Source organism: Dendroctonus ponderosae, unplaced genomic scaffold (assembly GCF_020466585.1).
Source record: "Dendroctonus ponderosae isolate FM_Combo_2020 unplaced genomic scaffold, Dpon_F_20191213v2 Dpon_F_20191213_1, whole genome shotgun sequence".
NCBI lineage: Eukaryota > Metazoa > Arthropoda > Insecta > Coleoptera > Curculionidae > Dendroctonus > Dendroctonus ponderosae.
The window spans coordinates 35,612,232-35,627,902 of NW_026017110.1; the positions used below are offsets into that span (position 1 = coordinate 35,612,232).

Below are 15,671 nucleotides of genomic sequence, written 5' to 3' on the forward strand. Positions count from 1 at the left end.
ACTTACAAAAAGTTTTCACATTATGAAAGTCAGATGAGAAAAAGTCGTTATTGGATGCTGAAAACTCCCCCAACATTAACATATCGACTCTGGGCAAGTTAGACCTGTTGGCCTTGATAAATACTTGTTCCATAGTTTTTAATTCCTTTAGATTATTTAGCACAAAACTACGAATAAATAGCAAATAAACTGATTCGACAGGGTTGTTAACACGTCATTGCTACAGCTGATATATAAGCTGTGTTATTCCTTCAAACGTCGTGACGTCATGCGATCTGATTGGCGTTTCAATCAATATGGCCGACTGCTGTGTTTTATACTTTTAATAAATTAAACATTTTATCGATCCCATCTTTTTTATTAGTAATGAGTCTATTTTTCGAATCCTTTCAACATACGTTTTCTTCTAAAACCATTATTTCGTTTTTTACCACCTTTTATACTGTCGTCATGCTTATTGTCCCACTTCATTGGCCATAAATCGGGAAAAAGTGTGTAGTAAAATACCGCATAACAAGTGCAACTGTAGATATTTTTATCAGCATACGAATTGCAGCCGATGCCTGTAAGCACTTTTCAAGTACTCGGTAAAAACAAAGAAACAATATATCTTTTGGTTTCAAAAATGAAACGGTCACGAACACTAGTCTATAAGAGCAAAATTTATTAAAGTGTGGGTTGAAACTGGGCCATTCAGTATATCTAGATTTCCTTTCATATTCGAAATTCAGAGATCCACAATGGGTCAGTCACGAGACAATAACGGCCGTATTTACACATCAAACAACCACAACAAACAATTGTACATATACAACTAATATCACTAATGTGTAACTTGATGCAGATGAAGAAAATGTATATTCATCTTCAATATCTCTAAGCTTCCCTGCATGCTTCTCATTTTGATCAATTGCGATGAGGCTTCCTGAAAAAGAAAATATTTTAAAAACTAGAATTCCGTTGTACAGTCTAAAAATTTTTTTTCACTATCATAATTTAACAATCGTTTTTTTTGACCAAATATGCGTTAAAAAGAACAAGTTTTAGATTCATCCTATTTTCCTATATCTCCAGAACTGACCCTACTTAATTTTTTTCTCTGGAGACATATGACACAATCTGTTGCTCATAAAACTCTACCTGGCTCAATTGAGAAAATGCGCAAAAGACTTATTCAAACATGCCAGTCTATATCCAGGCAAAATTCCTGAAACATTGGCAGGGAATTTTAAAACCGGCTTCTATTATTGTCTGGACATTAATGGAAATAGATTTGAACAATTCATTAATTGAAAGATGCACTAAAATACTCAAGTCGCTTTTCATTTAGTAAGTCGCTAACTGCTTCAATTAAATCAAATTAACAATTTGGCGCTAGAAAGAGCTATTTTAAAAGCAGCTAATTTTAGAGTTGAGGTCGATACGGGCTAGAGGGTTGCTGCTAGTATAAATGGTGCATACATGTGTTTGCCCTTACGTATTACTGAAATGGCTGGTATTACTGAAACTTTTCTAAATTATTACCTGTATATGATTAGCAAACGAGCTGATCATATATTAATCATCGGCTAAAAACCTTCAAACTGAATTTCAATTCTGATTAACTGATTTTTAAACGTTTAGTAGTCATATATGAAAGCCTACTTTTAGGAATCAAGATTGGCTTATTTATCGTCATTTCTTGCTCAATATACATGCTTTTTTGTGATTCAATATACTACATAAAACATTTCCATTTCAAACGTATTAGGCCCTTCAGACTATAAAGCTCTATTAATTTAAATTATTATAATATTTTTTAAAGGATGGTATGGTTAATGTAAATATTGCAATATTCCAACATTTCATAAACATTATTTCATGCTAAGTGTTTAGCAAAAATTTATCCAATATACAAATGTCTCCTGTCATTCATATTCAGGTTTTATATTAATTATATGCGTCTATCGCGAATAATGTCCGTCAAAACATATTTTTCTAGATGTTTTTCAAAGTTTTTGCGCTTTTTTGTTCCAAAGTAAAATCCTGGGACCATTTCTCCCAATTTTGTCATTTTTAGATTGGTTATTGTTCTAAATATTAAAATTGTGTTCTGAAAGAGTGCTGAATTTTGGAGTAAAATCAAAATTGACGCAGCTGCATTCTGGAATTAATTACTATTGTGGTAAATGTTGCTTATCATTCTCCAAAAAAATATTTGACCGTACAAAAGTAACAGCCATATGTCATTAACAAAATTATTTTGTACGCATGATTTCCAAATACCGATTAATTATGCGACCCTTAATTATGCGGCGTAACAATGCGGCCCAAAATGTCACGAAGGCTTAACTGTTACGAAGCCTAAAAAAACAGTTTGGGCGCGGAAACATGATTGGTTAGTGCAAAAGACATGATTTAGCAATAAATAGCGTGCCGCAAATTCGAGTTCCGCTTTATGAAAATGGCTCAAAGACACTTTTTTGGGCCCCATTAAAAGGAAAAGCTCAGTAATTTTAGTAATAGATTATTCTCGGCACTATCGATTTTTACCATACTTCTAGAGCTTTTAAAAATAGCAATTTTGAAAATCTGCAATTCGTCCAAAGTTGAGCGGGCGCTATACAAAATACAGGATAGGATGTTTAAGATAAGGATGCATTGCATGGGGATCTCCGAAACCGTGAGATATACGAAGTCGGTTATATTAGGAAAAAGTTGGACAATCAGAGGGCTTTTTCAAAACTGAGTAGTTCTTTCAATTTTTGAGAGAATCAGAATTTTTGTTTTTGTCAATTTTTGTTTTTTCACATGGGCCGAAAAAAAGTGCATAACGTATTAGGTAGCTGTTTTAATGGCTAATTCAACGATGTTTAACACAGTACGATTTGTACCGGTCTTTGCGCAAAAAAAGCATTTTTTTGTAAATTATAACAACAAATATCCTGAAAGAAGAGAGAAGGGTGTCAACTTTCAGACGTCTAGCGTTCAACTTAAGGAGTACGTGTCATCTACAAAACTTACTAACACCAGAATGAAACTTTTCAATAAATAAAAAGTTAAACAAAAATAGTAATTGGAATAAAAGTAACCTACTAAACTCAGAAGAAAAACCAAAAAAGGGTTTTAATAATTGTCCAAAAAAGTAATCATTAACTTCAAAGCGCAAGAACGCCTTTCAAACCGTTGAATCTACAACACTGAATACTAGATTTGGAGTTATGGAATTAGATGCACCGGTAACTGCATCCAAAAGTTGGCATCCAGTGTCAAAATGTTGAACGTAAACTTGGTTTTTAATGTAACCCCAAAGGAAGACGTCGAGTCCCATCAAGTCTGGCTATCGGGCTGGCCAGGAAACGTCACCATAACATCCGATCAAAACTGCTGAAACAAGTACTCTCGACCTTGTCTGGCATTGTGCTCAGGAGCACCCTCCTGTCGCAAGATCTGTATTTTCACTATGTTCGAAATGTCTCAAAAATTTAAGTAATTAGTATTATACTTGATTTTTGATAATGCAGCTTTTCCGCAATTCAACGGACTTCGTGAGTCTTACGCTTTCGGAGATTCCCATGCATGTTTATCTTCGACACCCTGTATAAGTATTTTAAAGTTTTCTGAAAATAAAAACAAGAATTTCCTCGGCATTATTGATTCGAAAAAGAAATAATGTAGGGAACAGTGCAAATCTCGAGGTTCGCTAACCTCAGGCAGCTGAAATGTAAAGCCGAATTAGGAAAAGTAACCAGTACCAGGATTCTCAATGGATTATTTTCAAGATATTTCCAGATGAACCACAGGTGACATTTGGAGATTTGAATTTCCGCAAAATATTTGTAACGTGTACGAAATCTCAAAAATGCCTAGTGTATTGATAAATTTCAAGAGGGTGATTCATGGTATCAAGGTTCAACTAAACGGATATGAAAAACCCGATGTACAGTTTAGTACTCCCGTGCAGGGTTATTTGAAAAATTATCAACAAGATGATGAAAAGAAAAGTTTTATACATTTGTCTGTATAACCACCATTTTTGGTCAAAAAACATATTTTGGAGAATTGAAATGTTGACAGGTTCTCATTTTTTTGTAATAGAGAACCTTATATTTTATTACATGCTTGCGCAAAGTGCAGTTCTATTGGACAGTCAGAGGAGACCCTACCGACAGTTCTGGAGGTGGTGGGAAATATTTTTTACAAGTGGGGATTCCAACCCAGTGCCACCAAAACAGAAGTTACCTGCTTTCACTTAAATAATAAACTCGCGAGAAGAGAACTGATCATACAATTGGAAAACACCTTACTTACCCACGATAAAACACCCAACTATTATCTTGCAGAGAACATTTATCGAAAACTGCGGACAAATGAGAAACAAGAGACAACATAATTCAAAAACTGTGCTGCACAACTTGGAGAGCATTGGCTTCCACTCTGCGCTCCTCTGCGCTAGGTCTTGTCTCTTCAACTGCTGAATACTGCGCTCCACTTTGGTTAAACATCCCACATATAAATAAAATAGACGCGACGCTAAATAATACCATGAGCATGATTGCTGGTGTCTTCAAATCAACTCCCACGCAATGGCTTCCAGCTCTAAGCCACAACTCACCCCCGCGAATACGACGAATAAATGCTTTTACAAACGAGTATAAAAAGATCGTGGACAACAGAAACTCACCCATCCATCAGGATATGGATGATGCCAATCATAACCAACTTCGGTCTAGACGACCACCAACAAGGACGACAAGGGTGGCTGTGGAAGATGAGTTCAACCTTACCAACGCATGGACTCAAGAATGGACTAAACAGCAAAATAATAGCACGCCGTGCAGGTAACAAAAGCCACCTGGTTTCGATTTACCACGCAAAACATGGCCGCCCCTAACATAATCAGAACCCAACAAGCAAGCAACCATCTCCTTTTTGTGACTGTGGAGAAACCCAAACCATCAGGCATATTACAGAAGAGTGTACCATGCGATCGTATAACGGTGGACCTGAGGACTTGCTGATAGCGAACCCAGAGAAGATAGATTACATAAATAGTCTAGATGTTCGTTTGTACCCTTTAAAAAATATGTTTTATACTATTATGTATCTTGTATTGTATTGCATTCTATATTCTGGTAATATTCGAGGGTTATTTTTTTATGTGTCATGGCCATACGATAAATAAAATAGATAAATATATCTAAGGAACGGTTCGAAATTCAAATCCCAAATTTAGTAGGTAGTTGGCTGAAAACCTAGGATAACTCCCCAGATGACACTAAGATATTGTGTGACATATGGGCGCATGCAGCCTACAAACATTGACATACAAATTTTTCAAAAAATCAGTTTTTTCTAGAACAATTGATATACAGGGTGATTCAAAATTGGCGTCATTCCTCTGGAGGTGTTGTCTGGCGATGTTTTAGGAGTATAGAAAAAATAGCAAAAAAATTAATATGTTATTAAATACTCAAAAATTTGCAAAAAGCTATATAAAAAAGACGGCAACAATGTTTTTCAAGGTAATCTGTCTAATTAACATTGGGCAAATACCTGTTGCTCCGTAATTATGTTTACTCTTTATCCACTGTTATCGAGCAGCTTCTCGTATTATGGATAATTAACTCCTGCTCAGTTTATACCAGTGTTCAGTAATCCAATGGCATAAACTGTCCGTTTGCTGTGTGTATCTTACATACGTGGTATCAATTGTAGCCCTTCCTCCTATTTATTTGGTGCTTGGGAAACTGTCAGTTGTTGTACAATGCTCTGAGTGTCCCTGGAGGGCTTTTCTGCAATTATCTCCAATACTTGCTCCGCTGCGTCTGGAACCCGAACATCTATCGTCCACTATCTTCCTGGAACCGCTCTCCTCGGCCTTTGTTGGCGCGAGTTCTTGTAAGCGTCTTGCAAGCGTGCGATATTTACGAATAAACATTGCAATCGTTTACTGTATTTGTGCGTTTTTTTAAGAAACATTCTTTATCGGGCAACTACCAGGTTTGCGCGATTAGTGAAATGAATCGGAGTCGGGTCAGGGCTCTCATAAGGGCTATTTATTTAGGCCCCAGACAAAGAAAAGGGTTAAACCCCTTAAGTCGAACACAACCTCGCCCATTTTACCAACCCCGGCACCGAAAAAAACGGCCATCGATCGACCTACAGCGGCCGAAACAACGAGGACAGCAACAGCATCACACCTCCAGCAACCGGATGCACCGTCTGACGGATTTGTGACTCCACGGAGGACAGTATCGTGGAACACACTGCTTGTGAGCGCGGAGGCCCCCACGGTGCTGGCCAACCGTTTTGCGCCCATCCAACTACGAACCGAGGAGGAGCCCCAAACGGCTCCCAACCCTGACAAAGGAACTGATGAGCCAGGAAGCAGAAATCGTGTGGGCTCGCGGAACCCGCTTAAGAAAGCCGAGAAACCGCCGCTAATCGTGATAGCTGAAAAATCCCGCAACCATAGTATGCTGATTGGCGGTCTAAATCACCAGTCAGCATTTTACGCTGAAGTACACAAAGGCTTCCTTAATTGGGTACTGCAGCACCATTCTGTACTGGGCGGCGGTAAAACGGTCCCTCGAACTGGAAAACAGTCAGTTCCATACTTACGCGCCCGCGTCCGAAAAACCGCACGCGTTCGTCTTAAGGGGGCTGGACGTAAATGTGGAATCGGCTGCCATAAAGGAGGATCTGGCCGTCAAATAGCTGGAGGTGAAAAATGTGTTCAAAATGAAGACACAATTCAGGCCGCTGTATTTGGTAGTCACCGACGACAAAGCCACTCTCCGCAAACTCAACGCTGAGGCCAGGGTGGTGTGTGATGTCAGGGTTTCGTGGGAAACGCGCCAAAACCGAAGGACCCTGACCCAGTGTCGTCGATACCAGGGGTGGAGGGGTTACGTGTCTGGAAACTGCCACCGGAACTTTAAGTGCTCCCGATGTGCCGGGGCGCATGAAATCACCGCGTGTCCGCCTGGAGCACTCCTGAAGTGCGCTAACTGCGGCGGGCCCCATCGTACCTTTGATGAGGCCTGGTCAGTTTATGTTTTTAAACAGGCGCAAGTTCCGGCAGAGAGGCAGCGTTTTGTCGCAGCTCCTCCACCAGCAAGACCAGCCTGGGGGCAATCCAGCCGAGTCCCCGGCCCGATCCACCCTCCAGCCCTAAGCAGCCGGACCACGCCGCCAAATTCTGCCAACTGGACCAAGCTGCCCCCACCACCGCTTTCACTAGCGGAGTTTCCACCGCTGGGGCAGCATGAAGCTGCCTCGATACGCTCTGCCCACCTGGCCCATGGTATAAATGGGAACGCGGTGGCCATGCTGGGCAGTGTCCAGCGTGAATTCGCCGAGCTGTCATTGCAGATCAACTTGGAGGAGGTGATTAAGGCGGTAAGGTTTTCCAGCGCTGCATTGAGGGGTTGCGTCTCGAAGACAGACAAATTCTTGGTCTCAGCGCAGTTCTTCAATGAAGATATTTCACTTTTAAGCACTGATATCGTCAACTGTGCCCTATGAGTATTGGGGAATGGAACTCATGTGGACTCCGGAGTCCTGTCTCGGCGAGTTCGTGCAGTTCCTCGAATTTGAGGACGTAGATGTGGCGTTAATTGTAGAAACATAGTTGCGACCCGGAGACAGAATCAGAATTTTGTATTGTATCCCCGGATACAGGCTTGAGCGTGCCGATAGACCCGGTCTAAGGGGTGGAGTGGCCATAGCGGTCAGGGCAACGATCCCATACAGGAGACTGCCACATAGGCAGTGAGTAATAGAGAACGTTGGCGTAGAGCTTCCTGATGGTGTTTTGATCTACTGTGGATACTCTACCTTCATACGCTTACAGGCCACTGACGTCGATCCATTCTTTTTAAACACCAATAGGATGGTGCTTATGGGAGATTTCAACGCCCGTCATCCACTTTTTAATAACCCTGGGCGGAAAAACGTAGTTGGCAATTTTCTAGCCAACTACGTTCGCGACAATGGCTTACTTGTTACGGCCACATATTCCCCAACGCACTATCCGAACAATGGAGGAAACCCATCCTTCCTTGACTTCGGAATTTCCAAAGGACTCACCAATCTCACGAAGATGGTGGTTATAGACGCCCTCAGCAGTGACCATTTGCTCATTTACCTTGACATCAGGAATTTAAAGCGCACTCAAACTAACGACTTTCGATATTCATATGAGAATTTCGATTTTCGCGAATATCGAAAGAGACTACAAGACCTGACGCGTATTCCAAACCAGCTCGATACTGTCGAAGCTCTAGAGTTTGCAGTAAAAGGTCTGACAAGGAATATATAACGGACACAACAAGTTCTGGCCAAAATAGTTCCAAACAGGCCGCGGCGGGACAACCCTCCTGAGGAAATTCTGAACCTTATCAAGGCGAAAAATCGAATCAGAAAGCGTTCACAGCAAAGCTTGCACGAGACATACAGCGTGAAATTTCCGCATACAGGAATTTTACCTGGGCGGAAAAGCTACGCAATCTAACCCCCTGTGACAACTCTTTGTGGAAACTGTCGAGAAGTCTCCGAAAAGGCCACGAGCACGTTACCGCTCTTGAAAAAGAGGGGCGGAGTTACATGACCACCAGTGACAAGTGCGAGCTGCTCGCCGACTTTTTGGCAGAGGTGCACAAAGTTCAACCATCCTCTCAGGATAACGAAATAGAATGACAGACCGCTGTTTTTGTAGAACGGAAGTATCCTATACCACCCTCGATTTTGCATTCCTATTTATATAGGATTTTGTGTTGTTATCAACCCCGCCGGAGACACAATCGTGCCTTTGGCGACTCCCTAGCCGAAAAGCCCCCGGGCCAGACGGCATCCCTTATTTACTCCTCAAAAACTTACCGCGGAAAACTATTGTGCTACTAGTACAAATAGTCAACGCAGTCCTTAAATTGCAGGATTTCCCACAGGACTGGAAAAACGCTGTCATAATTCCTATCTTAAAGCCGGGCAAAAACCTGACTGATCCCGAATCTTATAGGCCAATTTCCCTCCTGAATTCCCTCGGCAAATTAACCGAGAAGGTTATCCTATCGAGACTACAGGCAGCAGCCGAGCTTCGAAGTTTAATCCCGAACGAGCAGTTTGGCTTTCGACCAAGACACAACACAACGCTGCAAACTGCTAGGATTGTAACGGATGCCTATGCAGCATTTAATAAGCTTCAAATTACGGTAATGTTGCTTCTCGACATTGAAAGGGCCTTTGACACAGTTTGGCACACATGCCTGCTGTACAAGTTGCTTGCCGTACATTCACTGCCACTCTACTTAGTTTCCCTTATAGCGTCTTACCTAAAAAATCGTACCATCCAGGTGAAAGTGGAGAATTCCACTGCTGCCAAACGACGCATAGCGGCAGAACTGCCACAAGGTACAGTGATTTCGCCGTTGTTGTATACATTGTATACAGCAGACATTCCAAAACTTCCCAATTCGTCTTTTTATGCTCAGGCTGCAAAATTCCGCATTGCACATCACCTAAGTTTATTGGCGCCGTATTTCGACAAATGGAAACTTGAAGTGACTCTCAGGAAGGACTGAACTTATTATCTTCTCGCTCAAATTCACTAACAATAAAATCCTATCGCCACTCATGGTCCAAAATACTCCAATCAAGCCAGTAAAAGAGGTGGTATACCAGGTATTGAACCCCAGGTATAATACCTGGGGTTCAAACTAGACGCCCGACTGCATTTCAACAAGCATGTTGACTATGCTATACAAAAGACTTTCATGGCCCGAAGAAAGTTGTACTCTCTTCTGGCCCCAAATTCATTTCTATCACCTCAAAATAAACTTCAGCTCTACACCTCTACCATAAGGCCCATACTGACTTACGGCTCCCCTATCTGGCACTCTGTCTGTGATTCCACGATTTGGTCATCTAGTTGAAACTGCCGACGGTTAACGCCACGGCTGACAGTATCAAAATTAAAGCTCGAAGCAAAAGGGATTTTTGGCTTCCCGTCAGGAAGACCTTTTTCCTTAATAAATGCCTCTCCAATAAAACAAAACCGCCACTTTAAGATCATCGCCTCACGTTGTCATGCGAACGATTAATTCCGCGAATATCCATCTTAGGGCTATGCTTAGATAATGGATCAATGCGCGACCATTTGGACCATGGGCAAAGAAGCACCAATGCCGAACACCTGGCAGGACGGGTACGGGTTCCATTTGCCAATCCTTGTTAAAAAATTATGAATATTGAAATAAATTTTATCTATTTATCTATCCACCAATTAAACATGGAACAATTTCAAAATAGTGCTTAATAACAAAGCTGAAATTCGATTTTTAACTGTTAATATCTTCTAAAACTTATCGAAAAAAAAAATTCAATATTTTTCTCGTACTTTATAAGTGAGCTCCTATTACCCTTTAAAAGGAATGACGCCAATTTTGAATCACCCTGTACATCAAAAATAGTAAGAGATAAGTTAACAAAAATAGGGTGGCTCAAACTCTCAATTGGAAAGTCCATCCAATCGTGATAAAAAATTAAGGGTTTGCATTTAAAAGAAGAAAGTTAGGTTATACGTTTCAAACACCCTCTACAGCTGGAGGGCTAAATGTCTTTTATATGGTTTAGGCACGACCGGTTATTACCGAAAACAAAACTTTTCATTGCCGGTATACGTAAATCACCCTGTATAATTTGCCCAATTACCTGTTAGAGTTGAGACTAAATCTTTCCTTCGCTAATCCTCTGCATCGAAATCCTTAATTAAAACAGTTTTCTGATCTAGATACAGATTATTATAAAAAGGTAGGTTTATCCGTTGTTCTCCAGTCATCAATATCACGGTTCTATTTATATCAGAATATTCAGCTAAGCATGGCTTTCGGCCATACGTCAAATGGTACGGACTCAAGAGTTTTAGGAAAATCTCTGTTGTTGGTGAAGAGCAAAGTTGGCAAGATGTTTGCAGTGTTTTTCGATAGCCGTTAGAGAGCGTAGGTGAAACGACAAATAAATTAATTGCAATTAGTTAAGATATTTGTCCAATTAGGTACTGTTTTGATATGTAATACGAGATTATTCAAATTAACGTCAGCTTGTCACTCGGCATACTTTCGTATCTCTTAAAATGCGAGAGAAGAAAATCCGAGATTAAATAACTTTTGAAAACACTCTATCTTCCATACGTTCTATAAAATAATCTGCCCATTTTTAACTCGTTTAAAGGCAATTTCATAGCAAAAGGTGAGTTCACTAGTGAATTATAATTCATGCAATGTTTTGTAAGAGGCAGTTTGTTAATTTTTGAAGATCTCCAAGAGAAGTTATTTTAGTGGACATTATATTTGCTACATTCTGGTAAATCAAAGATACAAATTCCTATTTGTATCTTTATTGGTGTTCGAGCTATATCAAACTAATGAAGTATTTGAGAAATACAAGCAAGTATTTGAACACACAAAATACAAGGAATATAGAACACATATTATCAATTAATATGGTTCGTGCCGCTGTTAGGGTAAATAGTGTGAAATATTTTGTTTAAAAATAGTGCTCTGCACTGGTAAACAAGTGAAAGAGCAGTTAGTTTCAAGGAGCGAAATGTTCTATAGTTGGGAACGCATTTTCTAATAGTAACTTTGGAGGTTGCAACACCTTCTATCAACTTTCGTACTTTCGATAAAGCCTATTTAAAAAGTCCAGACTGCTAGACAACGTTTAATTTAACCCCAAACATTTTTAATATTTAAATGAAATAATTTCTCTTGGAGTAATCCGAAGGAAGACATGCTTTCTAAATGACTTTATAATTACTTCATACAATTTTCAAGATTGAAATGAATCTGACTTGTTTTCATAGGAAATTGAGTCCGTGATATTTTGCATACATTTGCATCCTTAATCGATGTTATAACTTTCCAGAAGCGTTCCGGAAACTTAACATTTTCCTTGGGGAACCTTTTATGATCGCGGTAATATGCTATTAGATGGAATGTGTATGTGTAAACATAATCACCCAAAAACTTCAAAACTAACGGCAATATAAAATTTTATTTTTAAAGACATTTTTATAAAACGCATTTGTGATCGCAGTTGCCGCCCAAAGATGAAATCTGCAAATTATGCATCTTTTTAATTAGAAACATAAATAAATTTGGAAATAGATAACCGTTTGAATTTTAGAAAAAACGTAAGATTTTGTCTTCAGAAATAGCGGATGTGGCTTGTAGATTGTAACTACAAGAGTGTCGAGTGGATTCTGGGTGAAGAGATCAACACATTTACCAACAGATAAGTAGAATCACACTGAAAGCAGCAATAATAATTACAGAGTCGCACACAAATGACAAATGAATTGTTGTAGTTGCCAATTAAGTGAAGGGACATTTGCCACAAGGAAGCTTTTTTGCAGCATCTTATTTTAAATCCTGTCACCATTAGTTGCCATGGCAAAACTGGCCATTCTTAATACAAAATGTCAAATGAATGCTGAGAGCTGTCAGTTACCTTTTGAAAATAATTAATAATCATGCCCAGACGATTGAATTATACACACGAAGATTATTTAATCGTAGTTTTCGATACAAAGGCGAAAAACGGATTTTCGCCCTCGTATCGAACAACATTTTGTATTCGAATAAAAAACATAGCACGAATCAGAAGTTTTAATAAATAAGAATAGCCAAAAATAAAAGACATATACTTCATATTTAAAATCTGATGGCAATGCCATTGTTGAACTTGTCATGTTTTGACGTTTGGAATTTTTCAAAAACGTAATTTTGTAAGCATATACAAATAAAACAATGAGTTTTGAAAATTCAAATGCTGCCTTTACGGTATGGTGTTTGTATAAGATAAATATTTTGCATAAAATTTGAGTTTTAAAAAATCGTGTTTTGCTTTTCGCAACATCGGCGAGCGCAGAAAAATAGACCATTTGAACGACTTTGAGACTGAACTTGTCACAAATGTAAAATTATAACTTTATAATTTGCAAATTGTAAGTAAATTTTAAATTATGATGAAAAGTCTCGTTACATTTTAATGAAAATACTTTTAATTTTTTTTATAGGATTCTCAACGAGACGTTAAAATATAATAATCTCACAATTATTTTAAAGATATCATTCATATACGGAATGAAAAGCAACGGTCCTAAATCATATAATCACTATAAGTTTCATTTATTTTTACGCTTTGTGATCTATTATAAAAGGTATTTTATTAAGTACGCCCCATTTTGTCTAAGAAATAAAACATATTATTTATGTACTAAATATGGAAACTTTTACTTCATTATAAAGCGCAATGAATACCATTAGCTATGAAACAAAACATCGCCAGCAGGAATTAATTCGTTGATCCCAATTTTCCATGACCCTCTCACACAAATCAGGTCGTATGTCAGCAATTAATCGTTCAATATTGATCTGTAAAGCGTGTAAATTTGCTAGATGATTGCTGTAAAGCAATTACTTTATGTAGCCCCAAAGAAAGAATTCAAAAGGAGTTAAATCGCACGAACGAGGAGGATAATTGATCCGCCGGTTTCTTGAAATAATCGAATCACCGAATTTTTATTTCAATAAATAAATTTTGTCATTGGCAGTATGACAAGTTGCACCGTCTTGCTAAAACCACATGTTCCAAATCAAGGCGAACCCATTCAGGTCATAAAAAATCAGTTAACATTGAACGATAACGATTTCCGTTGACAGTTACAGCATGATGAGCTTCGTTGAAAAAAAAAATGAACCAATAACTCCTCCAGCATAAAGACCACACCACACAGTCAGTTTTTCAGGGTGTAGTGGCAGTTCTTGATATTATTCCGATTTGTCGCATCTCCAGACCCAACAATTCTGCTTGTTCACATAGGGTTTAACCAGAAATGAGCTTCGTCGCTAAGAATAATTTTCTTGTGCAAATCTGGATAATTTTCAAAATTTACACCGGCCGTCGTCCACTATTTTGGCTTTTCAACCTAAAAGTTCACGAATCAATCATAAATGAAAGTGACCAACTACACACCAACGCAGACTATCAAGAATCCCGCTAAATGCATTAGAAACGAATTCTGTTCAAAACAACCCAGGAGATATCAACTTTGACATTGACCAATTCAAAGAAGAACTTTTCAAGCTATTCGGTCTTAACTACGATGAATCTGTCATCGAAAATTCAGACAGCTTGAAACAACCGAAATCCCCCAAAATTCGTGTACTGCAAAATATCCAAATTCGCCCACCGAATTAGCCCTCAACTGCAAACACTTCATAAATAACACAGCATAAATAAACAGGAAACTCCCGCAAAAATGAGTCTATTAGATGATATAATTAACAACAAACCAACACAACTAATTGCTACAAAATTACCCTACAACAGATGCACTCAATAGAAAACTTTGATGAAAATAAAATAATACATGCTATCATTCCTGATGACGAATCAAATCAAATAACAAATTTCCCCACATAATTTGTTAGCGGAAAACAATTTTTATTTAATTCATTTCAAAATAGTTGAGACCTCTTTTCCAAACAGGCCTAACAGAAAATTTCACCAATATAAAACTTACTAAATTAGTAAATAACGTCAAACCAGAAGAAATAACTATGATCATACAATTTTCTCACGAAGGTAAAACAAATCATCGAGGAATACTAGAAACTTTGAAACCACTGCGATTCAATTATTATTGAAATCGATGAAATTTGATGTGACCAATTACATTAACAACAATGAGACATTAGTTATCTGACTACCTATTCCCATAAAGTTATGAGCAAGCGGATCATATGTCCGTTTGGGAGCGATAGTTACCACGGAGATGGACGGAAGACAGTCAGTCAGAAGCTATTATCCAAACAGTAATTTCATGTAACCAGCCATTTTGTAAATCTAAGGAAAATAAATTATTTTTAAAAAGGGCTCTCGTCGGTGTCATTAGTTAATTCATGCCAAAGAGCAAATAATAACAGGCGACCACCAAATCAAACACTCATGATAACAGAAACACCATCAAAGCCCTTCGAGATATTACACGTAAACATCTTGCTAATCAACAAACAAAAATTTGTAGTCATTATAGACAAATTTTCTAAATTCGGTCTAGCATTACCATATCACGGCACAGCAATATTCTCATATCAGAACATCAAATATATTTTGATGTTCCAAAACAAATAGTAGCTGATAATGGAAGTGGTTTTGAAAATAATGTAATGTTAAAATGTCACCGATTTGTTAATGACCCATAACATAAATGTTCATTTTACAACTCCCCATCATTCCGAATCAAATGGTCCAGTAGACCGACTAATCTCAACCCTAATCGAACACATGAGATTACTTCAACTTATGCCGGCGCTAAACGAGGCGCCGAACATTCACTCCAACGTTGGATCGAACATTTGAGTCAAAAAGTTCAACAGTTGATCCGGCAAATGTATCTGGGTATCTGCGGCAAAGGTATCTGCTACACGGGGTATGCTACACAATGCTTGAAGCAAAATTCCCTTTGAATTGTGGTTCAAACGTTTGTCTACATTCGTCAATATGGAGGATACTGCTGACGCTGCAGTTATAGCCGCAGCGGTACGAGTTTTTAGTTGTGTGAATGGTTTTCTCAACGTCATTTTTAAACTTATTTTTTAATACTTTGTATTAATAGTTATCAA

General features: G+C 38.5%; 1 long non-coding RNA gene across 1 annotated transcript in view; it reads right to left on the minus strand.

Annotated features, from left to right (window-relative positions):
• Positions 1-639: 639 nt before the first annotated feature.
• Positions 640-15,671, minus strand: part of LOC125502646 — a 41,120-nt gene continuing 26,088 nt past the window's right edge. The window contains exon 4 of the long non-coding RNA XR_007280414.1: positions 640-925. This is a non-coding gene — a long non-coding RNA (uncharacterized LOC125502646). The remainder of the gene's footprint in view (positions 926-15,671) is intronic.